Here is a 23,709-nt window from a genome sequence, read left to right on the forward strand (position 1 = left end):
CAGCACAACAGCAGTCAACACTTTGTAGTGGCCAAACTTGACAGACTTGTTTACTTTTCACCGTCTCTAAGAATGAGCATAATGTAGTTTTAATAACATGCTCCCCGGGACTAAATGACCAGGTTTAAAAATCTAGCTCTGCCATTACAAGTCACATTACCTTGCAGAAAGGTTACTTAACCTCTCTACACCTTTCCTCATGTGTAAAAGAAGTTGGAATTTCAGAAAATAAATAAGCTTTCCATTTGTTAATATTCTTGACCGCTGCAAACAAAGATGGGTGAAAAAATACTAGGTAGACGGAAGGACGAGGAAAATGTCTTAAGAGAGCAATTTTATTTCAAGATCGTCAGTTTCTTGTGCCTCAACAAGCAATGAGAAATCATTCATGATAGATACATATCAGAATGGGCTCTGAAGAGCCCTACAAGTTTTTCTAAAATAGAAAAAAGCATCAAGAAAACTGTAACTGCTTTTAATGAAGGAAGCCTAAATGTGGATGAGGACTAAAGCCCAAAGCTCAGGCATCCTTCCACCTTACAGTCCACTTAGAAGCAGCTGTTGTGTAATAGAAATGACAAGAGACCTTCTGAGACCCAGATTAGAAGTCAGTTTCACAAATTTACATAACAAAAAAGAGTCATTGTCATAGATTTAGAATGTAGACCCTGTAGACCGACCTTACAGATGGAGAAACTCAGATGCACAGATTACCCATATCTCACAAATCACATGAGGGTCTGTGATCCTTGATGGCTGAGTTTATTCAGAAGAATCTATGATGTTGCTATTCCTGTTTCTCAAATTTAAAAAATGAGAGGAACAATGAGACAAATACAAGCTTCCTGTTCAGGAGCAGCAGCACTCATAGGGTGCTTCTGGTCAGGGAGATTCAGGCTTCTTTGGACTTAAGGAGGCTTTATGAACAAAGTGTTTGGGTGCAACACGCCCTCATTCTGGAATGGGACTGAAGTCTGCCTTCAGTTAAATCAGACTTCTAGCAGTTGCTCATACAGTAGCTATGCAGTTGTATTAGTTCCCTATTGCTGCTATAACAAATGATCACATACATATTGGCTCAAAACAAAGATGTTCTCTCAATTCTGGAGGCCAGAAGACTGAAATCAAGGTGTTGGCAGGGCTGAGTCCCTTTTGGAAGCCTCAGGGGAAAACTGCTTCTTGGCGGTTTCTACTCCTAGACACTTTCTGAGTATTCCGAGAGCTCACTCCAGCCACCAGTTCCATCATCTGTCATAGCTTCTCTTTTTGACTCACACCTGCTCTCCAACAATTCAGAATAATCTCTATATCTCAATACCTTTAACTTAATCACATCTATAAATTCCCTTTCACCATGTAAGATAACACACTCATAGGCTCTGAGGATTAGAATGTGGCCATCTTTGGGGACCATTATTCTACCACTCCAATAGTGCTTTAAAGTGAGGAAGGTACTTAATTGTTTCTCAGTAAAGGTGCCAGAGAACTACCCAGTAGGGTTCTTTATGCAGGCCAGGGTACCAGCAGGAAGTGACTCTCGCACATGGAGAGCCCAAGGGACCTCCTATTGCCATAGTTGTAGACAGAATGTTCAGAACTCTACTCATGGAAGGAACAGCAAAGATTCACAATTTACAGAGATCAGTGTCCTGGTGGGGATACATGAGACCACCAGCCTTGGGAACGCATACTGAGTTAAGATCTATAGGAACTACTTGATTAACTTAAATGCCATCTCCTAGAAAATGATACTAGAGATGAAAATTGAGGAACATAATTAAAGACTTCTCCCATGGCCATGCTAGGTCATTCTTATCAACAGTTTCCTTAGTCAAGAGATACTATAAAGTGATAACAAATCAATAATATGCTATAAAGTTATCACAGTGCCTGAATTAAATACCCAACACATAGGAAATATTCAAAAAGCATACAGAAGATGTTGAATGAGAGAGTAAATGAATGAATGATATTCTGGAATCTCTTCTTTCATCATTACACAAAACTATGATATTTTAAAATTTTCAGAATTGGAAACTTGATTTGCAATAGAGATCAATGGCCATGTAATAAAACATATGCTATATAAATTTATAAATTCACATCATAGAACAATGTATATGTGTGTAAAATATGTTATTCTGTGCTGTCATTGTCAGGAAGCAAGGAATGCCAAAATCCTGCTCTGCTCCATAATAAATAACAAATATGTCTGTAGATAGACCAGAAGTTTTAAAATCACACAGCTACAGAGGCTAGACAAAGAAGAAATGCAGGAAGCAGACAGGATAGAAAGCAAAATTGCTAAGTGATTATTTTGCAGCCAGTACCAAGCTGTCTCTAAGAGTATTTACTTCACAGGGTTGTTGATAGGGTACATAACCATTTAAAACATTCTGATAGCCAACTATAATAGCCAATAGAGCACCTCCAGGGATTCTATAAACAATATTGTGCAGTGTCCTTTATCTAGTTCAATAGGGGAGTTAAGTGTGTGTTCCTCCCTAGACATTCTGTGATTCTACAAAGTAAACAGTTCCTCCCAAGTGGAAGCCAGCAGAGTTACAAGGGAAGCTATAAGACAGGTAATTAATTTTTTAAAAAGCAGTAAACCAACAAATCAAGGGGAAAACAATCCAATCTGTATTACCTAATGGCCCACTGCTAAAATGGTAGTGATCTATTATATGGGAGTGGAAGTGGAAAATAATGGAACTTGTTTTAATTATGACAGTATAATTTCTACAAGGTAATAAAGACCATCAGATAAAACAATTGTTGGGATGTAGCACAAGCATGTGCATGGCTCCCACAAATGCATGCCATCATTGCTTTATGTAATGATACAACAATAAGAATTATGTTTTTTTGAGGGCAGAGGTGCTTAGATTTTCTTTGCCCTATAATTTTGCAATTCAGGACCTTTACATTTTAGATCCAAAAGTTAAGGTTTAAATTGTAATCAACATTACTGTAAATTTTTCTAGCATATACAAATCACAAATTCATGTACTGAATATTTTGTAAAATATGCAACTACAGACCAAAATCTTCTGGATCTGTGTATAATATAATGAAAGAAGGAGCTGAAGTCAGGGGTCTTTCTGTTAGTAAGAATTTGTCACAAATTAATCATTCACTGACAGTCTTAGAGCTCCTACTCTGCTTAAATAACTGAATTAAAACAAAAGACTGATGTCTTTTCAACCTACAATATAAGTATGCTTTTATCAGAGACAAATTGGACTACAAAGAACAGATTACAGTACTGTCCTTAAACATTCTTTTTCTTTTCTTTTCTTTTGGTACAGAGGATCAAACTCTTAAGAATTCTATTTTGCAACAATGCAAGTTAGTTTCCTGAGGACTGTCCTTCAGGGTACAATGCAGCATTTTCAAATCATTTGGCTTCTTAATAATTTGTAAGACTGGGTTTGTTTCCCTTATAACAAAATGGCAAAGCAGGGCCAGGATTTAACTCAGTGGCACCATGCCTGCCTCAAAAGTACAAGGTCCTGAGTTCAATCCCCAGTACCAAAACAAAACAAAACACACAAGATAGCAAAGCTTTAAAGAGGAAAGTTCTTCTGCTAAGACCCATTTCATATTACAGCACTAGCAACACACTGATATACCATTGATGTATCATTAATTTTCTCCCAATCACATTACTGTATTCAAAGTACAGCACTTGTAACATGTTTTAAATTATTATTTAAAACTTTCTTTCTAATAACTACTCATGGTGCACTCCCCATCCATAAGAAATGTCTTGTAATGAAAGAAAAGGAAAACAAAAACTAAAAGTAATGTGTTAGAAGAAGCAATTTCAAATACTAAACACACACACACACACACACACACACACACACACACACACGAAAACAATTCCTACACCAGAGAATTCTGCCCCGGTTTTGTAGCATTCCAGGGCTCCTCAGCTGTAAAGAAGCACATTGGATGTCGACAGCACCGCCCCTTCCTCGCTGCTGCTGCTGTTTCCTTTTGTTTACAAGCCCTTGCCATCCTTCTTTGTGAACTGAATGCTAAACTCTCTCTGGAGAGATGTCATATTGCTTACAGAATGCTCAGGCAGATGGTGCGTCCTGTCCTAACAGAAGGCTGCAATTATACCTGAACTCTTCGAGAACCCTAACGCTGAAACTCGAGATACATGAAAGCCTTGAAAAGTTTTCTCTCTTCCATTACCAGCTGTCTAGGTGCTCGGCCTCCCCACGCGCTGCCTCTGCCACTACATCAAGTAGAAGCCACACTCCCCGCTCCACTCCAGCCCCTCCGAACCAAGGACATCCCCAGCCCTTCCTTCTTAATGGCTCATGCATCCCATCTGCAGAGTTGGTTTAAGAATCGTTGAGAGTATTGCTCATTCAGATGCCTGGTCACTGTGTGTTCGGAGAGTAGAACACTCATTATAAACAAGGGTGAAAATAGACTAGGTCCTCATCAGGAAGTGTGTGTGAAGACAAATTGAAATACTGAGAAATCCACCTGATGCTGGAAGCTGAGGCTATAGAGAAATTTATCTCCACACATTGGAGAGAAACTATCCTTTTCAAAAGACTCTCACTTGCACCCTTCATGGCATTGCCGTCATCTCAAAAGCTGAACAGTGCTTCTTGGGGAGTCTGAAGGACTTGTCACTTTATCCTCAGAGCTCTTTTCTATTTTTCTCTTCCTAAATGTTTTTGTGCATCTCCTGCCATGATTGGTTCAGTTCCATGTCCAAAGCAAAGGGTAATTCCTCATTTGTTCTGTTCTGTCTCCACATACAAAGAAAACTATTATGATAGACTAGAGACAAAGAAAAGACAAGACGTTCAGTGGCTTCATAAATAATATAAACTGGAAAATAGAGAAGCTTGCTCTTTAGAGCCAAGCCCTGACACGTGACATCCTGGAGCTCCAAGCCCATTCTTTCTATAATCTCCTAGACTGGTTCTCCATTATCCCAGTGATTGTCAATGAATCCAATTCTTCCTTCCTTTTACACCTACTCGCACCACCATACAATGAATGGCAAAGACTTGAACAGTTAGCAACTAAAATCATACCACTCCTCAAGCTGCTGATGAAATCCACAATATAGAATTTCAGAGCTACAAATTATTTGAACCATCTAATTTGAATCACTCATTTTCAGAATAAAACTAAATCAAAAACTCATTTTGATTTGTCCAAAGCTATAGAGCCAAACAGTTGAAGTTAAAGTTAATTATTAAACACAACCTCTGCTGCTAAAATTGCAAATCTTATTTGTCCTCAAATAAGTAAAATATTAAAAACTTCCCCTGGTCTTTGAATTTGACTTCATTTGTCTGCATCAATATGTCTAGCATGTAGTTAGAAAATAACCATCCAGTTTTCACTTTCTCTTTACTATAGTCAGCAGATAGATGTTGAGAATATAGTGATAATCGATTTAGATATTGTCAGTTTCCAAACATTCTAGTAGGGGAGAGAGGAGATAAACTGGAAAATAAGCAAAGTACTTGATGATAATGATAAGTGTTACAAAGAAAATTAAATTATGAGAAACTGATTAGGAGCGAGTGTGGGGCAGCACTGCGCTAGGTATTCAGGGAGGCTTCTGTGAGGAAATCATCTTTGAGCAGGATAAGAGCGACAGAAAGCGCCCTTACACACAAACATTTGGCAGTGAGGAAGACCAGCAGCTGCTGAGGTTATGACTAGGTTGTTCTCCTCAAATCTATGAGAAACTGTATGTGTCATTAAGAGAAAAATGAAATTTCTGGATCAAACCTGTAAAACATCCCACCCAAACCCTCATCTCTTAACTGATGTATATAATATAATATAATATAATATAATATAAGTGACCTTCTATGTTTACACACACATACATTCTATATGCTGTGATTTAAATATCATCTGTTGGTATCTCAGTCACCATACGTATTGGGGTCTAGTAGGAGGGAGAGCCCTCCAGAATGGGGTAATGAGTTCACGTTGCCTGAAACAGGGCTTGGGGAATGGTTTGCTGTCTTTAGCTCTGCTGTCACTTCAGCACATATGTTCTTCCTTTCTACAAGATGCAGTATCAAGGTGCCATCTTGGAACCAAACATCAAAACAGCTAGTGATTTGATTTTGAACTTTGCAGTCTGCAGAATTATGAAAAATCAATTTCTGTCCTGTAGTAATTACATACTCTGTGGTATTTTGTTATAGCAACAAAAAGAGACCCAGAAGTGTCTCATTTATATATGTGTATATATAAATATAAACCATGTGACAAACATGAAATTTCAAGTCTGCCACCATTGTCAATAAAAAAAATATGTGAGTTACATGTACAACTTCAAGCTTTTGAGGAGCCACTTGAAAAAAATCAAAGGAACCAGAGGAAGCTAACATTAATAATAATATTTTATTTAATCCAGTATACCTAGACTATAATATTTCAACATGGAATAATGTAAAATAATTCATGAGATATTTAAAGTTTTTCAATATAAAACACAGTTTGAGTTTTATAATTACAGAAAAATCTCAGTTCAAATTAAATACATTTCAAGGACTCAACAACCACCTCTGGCTAGTGACTACTGTGCAGAAAGCACAGGTCTATAGCTTGAGTAGTGTAATGTTTAAAAGTGTCTAAAGTTATGCTTCTTCCTAATGCCTTTTTGTAGTTAATGGGAAAAATGCCAAAATATCCCATGTCTGCACATATTTTTTGCCTCTCCCAATACATCCTGGCCTTATGCCATCCTGTATTTTGCTACTATACTGAGACCATTTCAAAATTAAATCTTTTGTTATTTCATGATACAGAAATTTTCCTTCTGCCTTATCACTTTTCATCATCTCAACAAAGTAAAAGACTTTACCTTTCTACTAGCACACATTTTATTCTATCCTTTAAAAATGTGTCAGTCCAGTGTGCATATGTTGTCACTAGTGACAGAGCCAATAGAAAGGAAATTTATTAATACCAAAGGCAACATGGCAGATGGCAGAGTTTAGGTTCATGCAACTTGGAAATTAAAAACCAAAAGGAGTGTCTTGTGGACATATTGGAAAAATGTCTCCAACCTCTACAAGCCGACTTCCTTCTGTTCCATGGTTCACCTGTGTCACAAACTGAATAAGCGAACTCCAAAGTTGCATATTAGTGAGGAAGATCAAAGCTAAACCATCTATATACATCCAAATTTCAGGATTGTGAAACCAGAAACTGCTCGATATTTGGGTAGTGGAGATGTAAAGGGATTTGAAAAATAGGGAGCAAGAGAGAGGTCACTCCCAGCACACAGGAGGCTTCCAGGCCACAGTATATCCACCACCAGCACACAGGAGGTGAGTCCCAACTCCCATCAAAATGAGAAGACACATAAACAAGTATCAAAACCAGGCTTCCAGATCACCTAAAGCAACCCCAAAGGGAAACAAGATGGAACACTCTGATACTGAACCACCTGGACTCCCTGAACTGGCAACAAAAAAGGATCTTAATAAAATGAAATCAGAAATAATTTCTCAGATAACAGCAGAAATTGTGCCCATAGTGCAAGACATGATTAATAGATCTAGAGAGGACACAGATAAAAAAATAGAGGTGGGGCTGGGGATTTAGCTCAGTGGTTTCGCCACCTGCTGTGCAAGTGCAAGGACCCGAAAAAAACCTAAAAAAAAAAAATAGAGGAGCTGAGGAATATGACAGAATCCCACCATAGGAAACAAATGGAATCCGTAAAACAGATACAAACAGATTTCCAAGAGACTAAAAACTCCATTGAAAATCAACACAGAAAATGAGCCAATGGGAGGACAGAATTTCAGATATAGAAGATAAGATTGCAATTAGTGACCAGGAAAAGAAAAATTTGTTTAAAATTGTAAGGGACCATGAGAAATCAATTCAGCAGCTGCTTGTTGATGCAAAGAAGAATAACATAAGACTGACTGGAGTCCATGAAGAAACAGGAGAGAGTGCAGATGAAATTTAAAAAAAAAAAAATGTTCACAGAAGTGATGGCAGCAAACTTTCCAAGCAGGAAAACAACTTGACATACAGAAAAGTGAGGCATATAGGACTCCAACTAGCGTTGATCAAAAAAATCTAAACATAGATATAATTGTTAAGATTCCAGAAACCCAACAAAAGAACAAAATTCTACAAGCAATTAGAGAAAAGAAACAAATCACATACAAAGGAAAGCCTATCAGAATCACAGCAGAGTTCTCAATGCAAACCCTCAAGGCAAGAAGACCTTGGAGTGATGTATTTCAAGCCCTAAAGGAAAACAGCCTCCAACCCAGATTGATGTACCCTGCAAAACTATCTTTCAAAACTGATGGAGAAACAAGATACTTTCATGACAAATAGCAACTTAGGAACTTCATGAATACCAAACCAGCACTCCAAAAAATTTTAGACAATATTCTAGGAAAAGACAACAAGGATCACAACCCCAGGAAGCCCAGCAGAATGAATCCATTGGGCAGAACAAGAAATTAAATACAAAGGGGGAGAATCCAACAAAAGGAAAAGGTCATGACAATGATAAGTCAATATGTATCGGTTATAACTATCAATGTTAATGGTCTCAATTCACCAATCAGAAGAAATTGACTGACAGAATGGGTCAAGAAGCAAGATCCAACAATATCCTGCATACAAGAAACACATTTAATTCAAAAAGAAACTCACAGACTGAAAGTTAAAGGGTGGAAAACAATACTCTATGTGACAGGAACCCGAAAAAAAGCAAGAGTAGCTATTCTCTTTGCAGATCAAGTGGATTTCAAACCAAAGTCTGAAACACTCTGGTCCCAAGAATTTCACATAAGGGAAGGTCAACTGGTATGTACAAAGTCTATTGTGAACATGTGCTTTCATTCCTCTTAAGTAAAAACTTAAGAACAGAACTGTTGGTTCTCAACAGTAATACAAGGAGTTTCTATATTTTTTTCCAAAAGGGTTTTATCATTTTACATTCACATTAGCAGTATTAGAAAGGTCTAACTGGTTCACACCTAAGCTGACATTTGTTCTTTTAAAACTTTTAACTTCATCTCCCTAATGAGTGTAAAATATGATCTTGTTATTGTACTGATTAGTATTTTTCTGATTCTAGTGTTACACACCTTTCCTTGTGCTGTACTGGCTATTTATCATCTTGTGTCTACTTTTTAATTGGGTTGTCTATTAATGACCTGTAAGAGTTCTTTATATATTCTGTTCATAGTTTATTTGTATTATAAATATGGTCTGTTTAGAGACTACTTTTCATTTTCTTAACAATGTCATTTAATGTTCTAAATTTTGATGGAATTTCATTTATCAATTTTTTCTTTTATGCAACATGTTTTTTGTATCCTAGGAAATTCTTGCCTACTCTAAATTCATGAACCTTTGCCTTTATAATTTCTTCTTATAGTTTTATCGTTTTAGTCTTTCATATTTATGTTCATAGATCCTTTCAAGTTATTTTTATGTATGGAAATAAAGGGTTGAGGTTAATTTTTTGCACACGGATACCAGGTGTCCTAGTACCATTTGCTAAAAACAGTATCTTTTCCTCTGCTCTTGAGTTTATGTTCTAGGTCCTTTGCACTCCTACATAACTTTTAAATTTCAATATCCAATTCTTCATTTATAGCAAGTATACATAGACCTGAATTTTGATATATACCCTGTGTTTTCTAATCCTGCTAAATTCAAGTACAAGTTCTAGGGGCTCCTAGAGATTTCTTAGTATTTTCTATGTAGATGATCATTTCCTCTACATATAAAGATTTTACTTCTACCTTGCCAACCCTATGCAAATTGTTTCTTTTTAGTGCCAGACTATTTTGGTTTGGGCCTGTGTTTCAAAGTTTAATGGACAGATGAAGAGTAATCATATCTGCCCTTGTTCCCCACCTTAGGGAGAAAGCATTGTATCTTCTCCATTCATATAAGGCATTTTTGCTCAAAGTATTGAGTACATGGCTCACCTGTTGAGAAGGTTCTGTTCTACTTCTAATCTCCTGATAGCTTTACCAGAAACAGCTGTAGAATTTACTCCAATACTTTTTCTGCAGCTACTGACAGGATCATATGGCTTTTTCCTTTCCTCTGTTAAAATGATGCCTTCTGGGGGTGGATCTTCCAATGCTGAACCAACACTGCCATCCCTATAATAAAACCACTTTCTACATACTGCCAGATCTGACTTCTAATAGTTTTCTTTGTTAAACAAATTTTTATCTATGTTCATACTTTTTTCTTCTATTATCTTTATCCAGTTTTAGTATTAGCACAATTTTGATTTCCTAAAAAGAGGGGAGAAGTGTTTGTTCTTTTTTCTGCTTTAAATATTTGATATAATTTATCAGTTAAAATGTATACGAGCCTGCTGTTGTCATATAGGTAGGCTTTCAAGCTAGGAATATACTATCTTTAATAGGTGCTATTCAAATTTTATATTTTCTCCAGAGTCAGTTTCATTAATTTATCTTCCAAGGTACTTCTTAGAAGTTGTCAAATTTATTTCAAAAAAGATTTTTGTAATATGCTTTCTATATCCTTTTAAATTCTGTAAAATCTGTGGTGATGTCCTCTAAATTTTGATATTGTAATTTAAAAATGTATTATTGATATTGTGTAATAGGAAGAAAAGGGCTAAAGGAGCAGGGGAAGTGGGAGCGGTAGGGGAAAGGAAAGCAGGGAAAAGAAAAAATATGAGAAAAAGAAATAAATGGAAACAAAATCTTTGCAAATAGGGAAGGGTGGAGGTGGTGAAGGGAGAGCAGGGGAAGGGGAAAAAATAAGAACCAAAATACATCATGTAAAGGTACAAGATCCCAATGATGAATGTAACTGTATTTTATACCTAAAATGTACCAATGAATGTAAAGAAAATAAAGAAAGGAAAAAAGAAAAATAGGGAACAAGAGAAACAAGGAGTAGGAAAGAAAGAAAAGGGGAGGAGGAGGAAGAGGAGGAGGAGGAAGAGGGGAGAGGGAGAAAAAGAGGATAGAGAAGAAAAAGTATAGAAGAAGTTCTGAATTATGAAGTTTGACTTAATCCAGAAAGGGATTCTCATTGTAGTACAGCTTCCAGGCACTTGGGAAGCCGTCTTAAGCCCTGAATATTTAGAGGCCCTGATATGTCACTCTGTAGGGAAAAGTGGCTTTCCCTAGACAGGGAAAAAATAGGCTTTATTAAAAATGTATGGGGGGGCTGGGGATTTAGCTCAGGGGCACCACACCTGCCTTACAAGTGCAAGGTCCAGAGTTCAATCAGCAGTACCTAAATAAATAAATAAATAACTTTGAGAGAAAAAATCTTTTAAAAAAGTTAATGGGGAATCTTACTAGAACCAGCTTCTGCCTCTACAGGTAGACTCTACAGTCAGAACAATTAGAAAGACGAAAGAGAAAACCTAGATGGAGGGGCCTAACACAATCATCAAAAGGATTTATCAGAAAGAGTTAACAAAGCAAGGAGGAAGCTAGAAACATAAATGACCAGGAAAGCAGCCCCCTCACCCGCCTCTGATAAAATGCAAAGGAGATAAGAGGCAGCCACCTAAGGACTCTTATTTAATATGTAAAACACATACCTACATATGTATGTTCTCACTTTAACATCATTTTATTATTGCACGAGATACACACACCTCTCTTTTATTTAATCATTAACTCTAAGTTACCTTGCTATATCCATCACAAAGGGACAAGAAGAAATCAAATGCCAGAAAGAATGTAGATAGAAGTGCCCAAGGTTAGGGTCAAAGATGGCCAGAAAGCCAATCAGATGGTGACAACTTCCAGGTGCCCACAAGGGGGTGGGAAAATTCACTAGTCCTAAATAAAAGGAACCAGGGACAAGAGCTCAGGAGTATTCACTTCTGATGCCCAACTCTTCCAGAGTAGCTGCCTATCTTCTTTTTTCTTTTTTTTCATTCTTTTCCAAATAACCCTTCTGCCTTTATCTTAAATTCTGGCTCTTTAATTCATTGCTATTGCTGAGTTTATCATCCTGGTAGCTGCATGTTCAAGATGAGGAGCAGTGTGTACATCCCATCCTACTACAACTACTTCCCAAGCAGCAACATCTCAGCTACAGCAGAGAAAGAATCTGTGGGTGCAAAAGCACAAGCCACCTGGAACATGTGGTCCTTTCCCTTTTCGATCCTTATGCACTACCCAGGGCCTGCCAACAAGGCTTCTGCTTTCCTGAGGGACTCATGAGGGCATTTTCACATCTCAACTTGGAATGATGCCCTGGATCATCTGAGAAATAACCCAAGAGCAGCTGTTCAGTGTGATGGAGAATAAAGGGTTCTACCCAGTGCAGGCTGCAGAGTCTGCCCCTATGTATGCAAAGCCTGCCAGGTCTTAGAGGGAGTCAGAAGTGGACTGAGATAGGGTAGAGGGACTGAAGGAAAAGAGGGGCCTTCCTGAAGGGCCTGCTGACCTTTCCCATGGAAGACAATCACTTCAAATCACAATAGTAATTCTACATTTCACAATGAATGAAAGGTTAGGCCCTCCATCAATATTGTTTTTTGTAGATAAGTCATTCTTTGTAGACAAGTCATCTTTGGCACCTTATAATTAGTGACTGCCTAGTTGGTTGGGAAGGGATACATCACAGGAGGAAAGGGTAGGAACTGCCTTCCTGCTCTAGTCATTGCTCGTTCAGGTTATGCAGAAAGGGTAAGCCAAACTAGGAAGCATTTTTGGTATGGCAGCCTGAAATTATCATCATCAAAGAGCTACCTGAAGTCCAATCACAGTAGTCAATATACTGGAAGGCTTGGTTCTGAATAGAGCTGGAGGGAAGGAAACATCAGAAGTTTGTGAGGCAAATCTTGAGAAACCACTTAAGAGAAGCACAAAGCCAAACAGCTCTCTGAATCCAACAGAGAAAACCTAAAGATCATTTTCAGTTGGTGAATTACTTTAGCTTTGGGGATATAAAGGCAATCAGAAAAAGAAGAAGTCTTAGTGATTTAAGTACATGGAGTCCTGCGACACATATTCATTTTAGGCTTCTTTTTCCCTCCACGTTTTTGGAAAATTTATCCTAGCAATTGCTTTCCTGATGGAGACATGAATTATGCTTCCTGAATAGTGATGAGTAAATTTAAAAGAGTTCAGGGATGAATGCATGAACTCAGACAGCCAGCTTCATCCTGACTCATAATTCCAGCCTTCCCAACCATTAAAATCAGACGGGTAAGCTTGTAAGAACTGACTTGCATAAAATATAGTCAAGACCAGTCCAATCACAAATACCATCATAACACAAAAGATCAAGGCAAAAGAGAACTTTGAAAATATGTAAAGTTAAATGAGTTAAGATCATTGGTTAAATTATTTTTAATAGGCTTCCAGTCCTTAAGATATTGTAGCTAATTTGATCTGTCTGTAAAGTTATTTGGTACAAAACAACTAAAACATTGTTCTGCTATATTTTCACTCAGCTATTCATCTTTTTCTGCTTTAAATTTCATATGAATTAAAGAAAAACAGAGGTCAAAGAAAATAAGAGGTGATCAATTTTTTAAGACAAATTGAGCTCTTTAAACCAGTTAGCATCTAGCCCAAATCATCCTCAGCCACAAAAAAAAAAAAAGTATCTGTCACTTACTGACAACCTAAGAAATAAAAGTATGAATATCATTTGTTAACCGTCTCTTTTGTTTTATTTTGTAGTACTGGATGCTTGTGTGTGTGAACATATTTGTATGTTGTATGTATTTCTATACTATTATGTTTGTTTCCTTCTTAAAGTCCCCAAGAAAATAGGAGTACACTGCAGCAATCAAAAGATATTATTAATTCTATTCCATATCTTCACTTAAATAAAAAAGCTGTTTCCATTAATCACTAACTGGACTTGAGCTCCATCTGTATTAACTCCAGGTAACTAAATGTAGATAAATGGACATGATTGTGTGTGTTAAATGACTGACTCTGGTCCCAAAGAAAAGAGAAGTACTTGATCTAGAGAACAGGGACAGAATTAAGTAGGCACTGCACACTTCACGGAGTTTATTCGGTTTCATTATACAGTATCTACAGTTATCCACCCAGGGAGAAGGGAATAAAACAGGAGTGTGTCAGATGTTTACATTTGTTCAAGTATTACAGTAATGAGTTCCACAATTTACCCAAAAAAGTACAGTAAAGCACTGCTCTAATCACACAGCAAGCCCCATTAGTCACTGTGGGGAAAGTAAAGTACTTTAATTCCTTCCAAACTGTCAAGAAGACAGAGAGGGATGGAGCCATGGAGACTGCCTTTCTCAAGGATGTGATTGTTAATCTGCTCAGGAAGAAAGGTGGTACTGTGCAGAAAGGACATAAAAGACAACTTACCTATGGTGTCACCACCATCTCCCTCACAGCCCTACATGTGGGACACTGCATTAGATTCCTGTGGCTGCTATAACAAATTACCACCAGCTTAGTGAGGTAAACAGTTCACAATTATTCTCTTATAATTCTGAGGCCAGAGGTTTACAAAGAGTCTTAGAGGACTGGAAGCAAGTGTTCACAGGACTGGACTCCTTGCATTTTGCAACCAGTAGCCATTGTCAGTACTCCTTGGCTTGTAGCTGCATCACATTATTGTCTCCCTCTCCCCCACCCCTGTGTGTGTGTGTGTGTGTGTGTGTGTGTGTGTGTACACAAGCAATCTCTCTACCTCTGTCTTTTCTTTTTTCTTTTCTTTTTTTTGGTACTGGGGATCAAACTCAGGTCCTTACACTTGCAAGGCAGGCAGTGGAACCACTAAGCTAAACTCCCGGCCCCTCTACCTCTGTCTTTTAAGCATATATGTGAATGCATTTATGATTCATGCTAATAACAACGGATAATCTCTATCTCAAAACCCTTAATTGAATCATATCTGCAAAGATACTTTATTTCCCACACAAGTTCTAACACACAGGATCCAGACATTAGAATGTGCTTATATTTAGGGAACCATTTCTCAGCCTATACAGGCACCATTATAATAAATGAAAATATTCCATGTGTTCAGTCTCTATAAATCATCACCAAAGAATTAAAGATAACTTCAGAATACTTCCCTTATACTCTGGTTCTGAACCAGAGTTATTTCATGGAAACAATGAATGAACAGGAGAGGGTGAAAACCCAAGTCCCTATCTACCCCACCCCCATCCCCTGAGATCAGAAGTAGGGTGTGGCAAAGCTGGCTGGGGAATTATCAAGACCTGTTCATCACAAGATCCCAGTACAGCCCCAAATAATTCTCAAGACCCTGTATTTAGAACTTCTCACCAGTTCCCAGGAGATGTAGACAGCATAAAAGAGATGAGACACCAGGAGGAGCTCACTATGTTGACTTCATGGTAGCCCATTCTATGTCTTCCAGACTCAGGGTGTGCTCTTATTTTTCCTCTTTTTCACTTTTCCTCTTTTGTTTGGCCCAAGTTGGCTCTGCAGAGCCTGTTTTTCTCTTACCCCTTCACCCCTCACTTTTAAAATAACTTTTGGCATCATTTTGGCTTTTCTCATTCAATTCTTTATTCAAGGAAAGAATGACCAGGAACATGTATAATTTGTGAACCATTTCTAAAGGAACTACCCAATAACACCACTCCTTGGCCCAGTGAGGCATTTTCCTCCTGTAATAATGTCTCATATTACACACTAGGGCTTCAAATACACAGGTTTCTTTCATCTTGAAAATCCATTTCTTGCAACAAGTGGTACTTTATTTCAATTCTCCTTTCCAATGTTTACATTTTTCCATCACCACTCACTCCTAATTCTCTAAATGTGTCTTCCATTTGTCTTTATTCCTCTGCTGAAGAAGTTCTGTCCTGAGAGTCAGGAGACAGCTGTCCTCTCCTCCTTCTTTACACAGTCCCAGTCCCTCCCCTCATATAGCTCTTCCATCTACCCAAACTCCTCCCTGATCTGGCTCTCCATTTCTCTTGAGATTCTCTCCCCGCTCTGAGTACTCTTAACCTTTTGTGAATCTTGAACTGATATCTTCAACTGTTTTCCCTCAAGTTCCTAATCAATGGTTCTCAAATAATAGCCCACAAATATAAAAGGAAAAGACCATTATCATGCAGACTCTTGGGTCTCCTTCAGACTTTCTGGTTCAGTGGATCTGCAGAGGACCCAGGAAGTCCTATCTGACATACACCCTAGTGACTAAGATGCAGCAAGTGGTCTTTAAACCAGAGTTTGAGAACACTGCTCCAGAACCGTATTACCTGGTGGTGTTTGAAGTGTTTCACCACCACCACCCCCCAAACTAAACTGACACAAACTGAAACGTAGCTTTGCCAGACTTTGGATTTCCTGTTTCTTTCATGGTATTGCCATATTACCAGGTATCCAAAAAGACATCTTGGACTCCCTCACTTGTCCCACTGCACCTGGACTCCAATTCTCATCTAGATTCCATCAAACACTTTCTAGGACACTTCTTATGAACCAAGGGATCACAAGACACTCGAGAGGGAAGGATCTAAGAGATAATCTAGACCATAACACCAGTTCTCTCAACTATCAGGAAATTGAAACCCAGTGAGGTTAATCAGAATCTAGACAGCACCCAAAGACACCTCTCCTGGCCGGGGGAAGGAGGGCGAGGGAGTCATTAGGCACGTGTTAGAATTCAATGTCTCCAAAGGCCCGAGGACTTCAGGGCTAGAGAGCTGGGATTTAATACCCAGACCTGTCATGTGCTGGCCAGTAACCCAGTGTGTCTGTGCCACGATTGTAAAATGGGAAGAATAATAGTTTCTGCTTTAAGACCATGGTTTATTATGAAGATCAATGTGTCAATATACAGAAAGTGCATGGAATGAATAGGTAATATTATTTAAATGTTGGCTAAAATAATTATCATTATTATTATTCTAAAAGCCACCATGAGTATCTCCTAAAGTTTGACTTCTACCTCTGATACCTGCCTAACCCTGCAGATTTAAGCCACATCTATATTCTCTTTAACTCTAAAGGACATCATTTACTCCAAAAATGTTTGCAGACACCCAGATTTCACAATTTTTATAAAGATGAAGACAATACAAGCCACAGGTGTCAAAAAACTAAGGTACATATAGCTAAATGAATGCACATTGAGGTCATACACTTAAGTGAAATAAACAGGACACATGTGTGTAAATACTGAATAGTTTCTCTAGTGTGAGAAACTGAAAGTGTAAATAAGGACTAAAAGGTATAATAGATAATGTGAAATAGGAAGAAAAGGGGCAAAGGGGAAGGGGAAGGTGGAGGGGGGTAGGGGAAAGGAAAGAAGGGAGTGGGATTAATATGAGAAAATGAAAAATGGAAACAAAGTCTTTGTAAATAGGGAGGGATGGAGGGGTTGAAGGGAGGGCAGAAAAATGGGGAAAAATAAGAACCAAGAGAGATTATGTAAAGGTGCAAATTTCCAGTGATGAATGTCATTATACTGTATACCTAAAGTGTACCAATAAAATTAATTTTTAAAAAACTAAGGTACATTTCCACCATTTGCTGGAGAATAAAGGTTATCTATGGTCCATACTACAGAGCTGGCATCTAGCTATTATTATAAAATATTTATTGAGCACTACAAAATGCTGCAGGCATTCCACAAAGTATAGAATAACAGTCTCTCCAGGCCCTAATTGATTATGGGCCATATATTTTTAAGAGAAGATGCTGCTGAGTTACTTAACACAGAATGAAAGATTCCAGGCTTTCGGGCAGAGAAAATATCTTATACTTTTAAGGCCAAGGTATGATTTATGTGTTTAGGGGCTCTGTCTGTGCTTCTTCAGCAGTGCCACACGTGAATTTCCCAGTCTTTCTACAGACAGTGTGCAGTGCTGTTTCTCACACTTACCAAAGCACATCTTCCAATAATATAATTAAGTATCACATGGACTAAGATTTCTCCCCGCTGAGGTCAGGCACTGAGGTATGGGATGACATTGTATGTTATGAATATCAGACCTCAGCATGAAAATAAAGTTTCAATTATGATAACATGGAACAGGTTAGAGAGACAGAAAACTTGCGATGAAAAGAAATAAAATATTTGAAAACAAATTGGCAATTTTTGAAATTTAAAGTTAAAATATTTTCATACATTATATAATTAGTGTCTGGTAGCCTAGCTACTTACTTTTTCTCTACAAGGATGAAACTTAGTCTAAACAATACTATTAGGCTCAAGACAAGACATTTGGGGATTAACTTTATAAAAACAAAATCTTATATCTATTCTACTAGTTCCTGAACACATATGCAAATAGAACTCCTTTAGCTACCTTGAAAAGATGATAATTGCCCAAATCAGAGAAAAATTCTGACTTGGTCAATTTAGTCACTCAATAATGTATATGTGCCTATTTCCTTAATCTTAAAAATAGCTGATATTAAAAGGAAATAAATGAAGAGAGGAATGTCAAATAGAAGACAGTGTCAGCCAATTAAAATAGTCTCACTTTTCTTCTCTGTTCCTTTTTTTATTCTATCTTCCACTCAGTAGAAGTTCATACAGTGACATCTAGTGCAGCTGGTCAGCCTATGGCAGCCTGGGAAAGTGAGTGAGACAGGATGCCTGGCAAATTCCAGTTTTAATTTCAGCTAAAATAAGCTATTTCAAAACTGAAAGGCTTACATTTTGTCTCAGATGCCAGTTTGCATGCATATCCTAATTATCATCTGAATCTATTTAAAAATGTATTATGCTTATGGGCCATAATTCCAGCTCAGTTCATTTCCTAACAGTTAAAAATGCTGGGTCATTAATATCCATAATGAAGTAGAACGGCAATTAAGGTCTCTGTGAAATGCCTGCCCCTCCCCACCCCACCCCAGAAGGTTCCAAGATCTGTTAAGTAGTGTTTGAGCTATTCTTCCTCAACCTCTCTCTGAAGTTTCCATCTTTAACAGGCCACCTGGAAGACTTCCCCTGAATTTTGTTACAAGAAACTTTCAGGAACCTGCAGAAACAGCACACCACTTTTTGCACAGCATCCCTCTGTGGATATTGTAGTCAAATGAGCTCCAATTCAGGTAACTTCTTATTGCCCAGTGATTCAGAAATTTCTTCAGTTACACTGGATGTTCTTTAAGAGTCAATAACATGCCTTCCTAACCTTGATATTTCCAAAATAGGCATCTACAGTCCTGTATGTTTAGTTTCAGGAAGTTTTCAATAAAGTAAGTTTCAATAAAGTTTTCTGAATGAATTTCTTTTATTCTCTTTCTCCTAAGATCTGCCTTTTTAATATTTAATGTTTCCAATTCCTGTACTTCAATGTTGTCCTTGATACAGTTTTCTACAGTTGGAAACCTGCTTAGATAAGAGGTGAAAGAAAAATCAAGTGGTGAAGGTGTGTAACCCCTTCAGAGAAATATCTTCCATACCTGTAACTTCTGCAGCTGGATGGGAGCCAAGGCTGTAATATTCTACTCTTAGCGGTTCAAGAGGAAGCAGCCTACCCAACACATGCTTAGAGTTTAATGCGCAATAGAGATTGTCTGAGGAATGTGAATTTTTTAAAAATTCATTGTTACCAATACTAAGTTTGAGTCCATAAGCAAAGTTGCCCCCAAAATGTATCAACAAAGTCAGACTGCTATACCATTATAGAAAGTAATCCAACATTACTAGAATCTAGGGAAATAAAACTCAAAATGTGTATAAAAAATATATCTTCTCCTGCAGCATGACTCATAATAATTAAATTCAAAACTCAAAACCTAAGTATTCAATAAAAGAGGAATGATTAATTTAATTGGCATTGATATGCCGAGGATATATATACCTTTGCATCCTGTTCGACATTCCCTGGGACCCCTGAGTTCACCAGCTGCTGCTGCAGCATGTTGACACTTTCCCACCGTTGGCACTCACAGCTCCTTACCTCATTGCCTTATGGATTTCTGGACGTTACAGAAGGGAAAGAAATCAACCCTCCCTGGGAGTATACATACGGATTGAGAAGCTGTATTAGTCAGCTTTGCTTCTGCAAGGAAAAAATACCTGATGCCCGCAACTTAAAGGAAGAGAGATGTAATTTGGCTCACAGTTTCAGAGAGTTAAGTCCATGGTCATCTGGCTCTGAGGTAGAAACATTATGGTGAAGGATGTGGCAGAGGACAGCTGATCATCTCATGGCATCTGGCAAGCAGGGAGTAGAAAGAGAGACCAGAGAGGAAAGGACCAAAGGCCAGATATAGCCGCCAAGGTCATGCCCCACGATCCCCTCAGATAAACACAGGAGTGTGCTTTGTTAATCTGCTAGACCTCACTCAGGCTAATCTAGATTACTTGTCATAGAGGCCACAGGCAACCCCCGTGGTTCCTTAGTGGACCTCTGTCAGAACTATCCTTCAGGTGCCCGCACTGACAAATGTGCATTCCCCACGCACTCCCCCCACTTATCTATTGTGGTTGGTCGGGTCACTTCCAAATAAACTCCTTGCACCCAAGTCTGTCTCAGGCCAGATTTTGGAGAGCACAGGATAAGACAATTAGGCTGTATGCATGAATTAGTATGAAGTACTTAAAATGAATGTCTGTGTGACAGCATCGTGCTGGAGTCCACAACTGTGCACAGCTGAAAACTAAAGGTATACATTCTGATAATCTAAAGGGCAAGCCAGCTACACACAGCAGGGGACCAGACACAACCTCATTTCTTTAGTCAGAGGCAGGAAAACGTGCCCTGCTCCATCAACCTTCCCTTCCCAATGTTTATGAGAGGAAAAGGAGGAGTACAGGGGTCACTGGCCTTTACAGAGGAACTGAGCTCCTGCTGAGAAGCTTTCTTCTCTCTCCTGTGGGTGCCTCCCCAGCCCCAAAGCCAGAACAAGAGGCTCCAATGGGAAAACATTAAAGGTCACAGGATATTCTACAGGGGGTTGAGACTCGGGCTTTCCTACAGGAAGCGTGCTGAGGAGCCACAGCCAGGAGCCCCAGTAGGTGTTATGCACTCCAGGGAGGGCTTGACAGGTGCCCTCTGAAGCTTGGGCATCACTGGACACCGAAAGTAATGCTGCCTCCAGCTGAGAGATTCCTAAAGGCAGGATACCTAGCAGAGCAGGCTGTGTAAGGTGGCTTTATGGGCCAAGGTGCAGCCTGTCAAGGAAGAAGCAATGCGGCACTGCCACGTTAGTTTTCTGACCCTTAAAGAGTACAAAAGACACATGGGAAATTCCCACAGCCCCTCAGGAAGAAACGTCAAGATTTCAGGACAGAGCGGCTCTTACAAAACAGGAGGCTTATCCAGCAGAAGGCACCAAAGCCCTGAATAGTGAACAGCCCTTATAGAACACAAACATGGCCGGCCCCCTAATGAGGTTCTCAGTGAGGCAACTATCAGAATGGAGCTAATTGCATTGAGGAACCAGGTGGAGGAGGCATCAGAATAAGCATTCATCATCATCAGATGGAACCAGAACAAGGTGAGGACCATCTAATTACCACAGACCTGGGACCATAACTCCCTTCCCAACATTGATGGTGACAAGCTGAGAACAATGAGCAGCCCATACCGATCACCATCCATAGCTCTCTAGCACCAGGTTCACAGCACTGCCCTATTCTGGAAGGTAGAAAGAGTCAAGTTTTGAAGCTTGAAGTATTACAAACAAACAGGACCCACTCAGCCTTAAAGGACCAAAAACCAGAACTGTTGTAACAAGAGAAAGCAATAGGAAAACTGGGAACCTTGACCTGGATATCATTAAGAGCCAACAGCTCAGGAAGAAGAGCATAATTTGAACACAATACTTGGTGAACATTTATACCCCTCAAAACTAAAACTCTTCTCTAAACCAGTTACACTTATGAAAAAATTTCAATGATATTACAAAGTATTTATATATAGCAAAACACAAAATATTAATTGAAAAATAATATAATACATGAACTAGGTGGATAGAGAAATAGATAATAGATACATAGATACAAGATAGATAAATAATAGGCAAGGAAAGAAAATACACTAACAATATTAACCAAGTTGCTTCCAAGTAATGAAATTATGGGTGATTTTATTTTCTTTGTTACAATATTGTTATCTATAAATTTAAGACAGTGTGCATAATTCCTGAAATTAAAACAAGATGCTGTTTTAGAAAGCTGCAGGCAAAGAAAATAAATGTCTAGATATGTTCTAGCCTTAAAAATATAAACTCCAGTCCCTCTTCTTTGCCCACTTGCGTACTGGTCCCTGCCCAGGACTAGAACTGATAGCTTATTGCCAACAGCCCTGAAGACTACTCTAGTCCTCTGTTTATCTTTTAAACACCAGAAAAATAAAATTCTCATGACGGCCTCCATTCTCTTGCTCAATGATACACATTAAATGAAAGCTTTAAAAGAATAAATTAATAGCAAAGAGCATCAAAGGAAAATTCCTGAACTTTGTATTGCTTCTCTAATCACATTTTGTTTGTCAACAAGACAGCCAGTCCTGTGAGAGAGAAAGGAATCTGATAGCAAACCAGCTGGGGAAGAAGGTCTTCTTTGAACAAAATATTTCAAATCCTTGAATTCCAAAAACAAACTCCCCTTGTGCTTTTGAGAAAACATGGAGACCTTGAGTCCCCAAAGCCTTAGCAGGACCCGAAAGTAGAACAGCACAGTGGTTGCTGCTGGTATGATTCCTGGCCAGCACAGCCTCTATTCTGACCGGAGCTCTGCCACTTCCTAGCTGTGTAACCTTATGGAAATTACTTAAGCTTTCTTTGTGCTTTGGTTTCCACCATATATAAGCTGGAACTCAATTCAGATTTTCTTGAGATTTAAATGAGTCAACATGTATTTGGAAGAGTGCCCCTGACTCAGTCACTGCTACCTATGTGCTCAAGGGAATAAAGGAGCACAGGACTCCTGACTGATAACGATCCCTTAGTGTTTTAGGAGTGAATCATACAAATAATAAGTATTCAGGGTCTTCACTATTGGGAAGTTCAGGAGCCTTTACTGGAGAGCAGACAGTTTAGGGGTCAGAGAGTCTAGTCCCACACCATGGTTATTGCCATGTCTTATAAATAGGTCAGTCATCATGTAAATATGCCTCAGTTTCCTCCAAAGTACTCAGGGAATATATCACTTAGCCCAGAATGTTCAGGGCAGCAAATGTGCAAATGTTTTCAGAAAAGCACAAAGCACTGTATAGTATAAATAATTTTAAACAAACCAATTATACTATAAGGATAAAACTCAGATTGGCCTTCCCTACTCCTTGGGAAATACTCCTGCAAAATGTTAAAACTAAATTATGTCTAAATTTCATTACTCCATACTTTCCTAGTCTGTTGCCATTGACAACTAAAAGGTGAATAAAAACATACGGCAAATCACTACACTACATGCCTCAATGCCTTAGATCTGTACTGTTGCATACGATAACCTATAGCTGCACGTGGCCGTTGGCTTTTGAAATGTAGCTAGCCCAAATTGAGACCAGCTGTATGTGTAAAGCACCTATGTACTGTATGAAAGAAAGGATGTGAAATATCTCATTGAAAAGTTTTATATAGGCCACATATTGATTTTTCATCTAGATTGCATATTATATTAATTATTCATTGGATATTTAAGTTAAATCAAATATATGATTAAGATTAATTTGCACTTCTTTTTACTTATTAATGAATTATTAATTCAAAGTGATTTTTAATGTGGCTAGAAATGTTTAAAATGCATATATCACTCATATATCTA

Source organism: Heterocephalus glaber, unplaced genomic scaffold (genome assembly GCF_053883595.1).
Source record: "Heterocephalus glaber isolate CG9 unplaced genomic scaffold, H.glaber_assembly_v1.0 deba00001481, whole genome shotgun sequence".
In the NCBI taxonomy this organism is placed as follows: Eukaryota; Metazoa; Chordata; class Mammalia; order Rodentia; family Bathyergidae; genus Heterocephalus; species Heterocephalus glaber.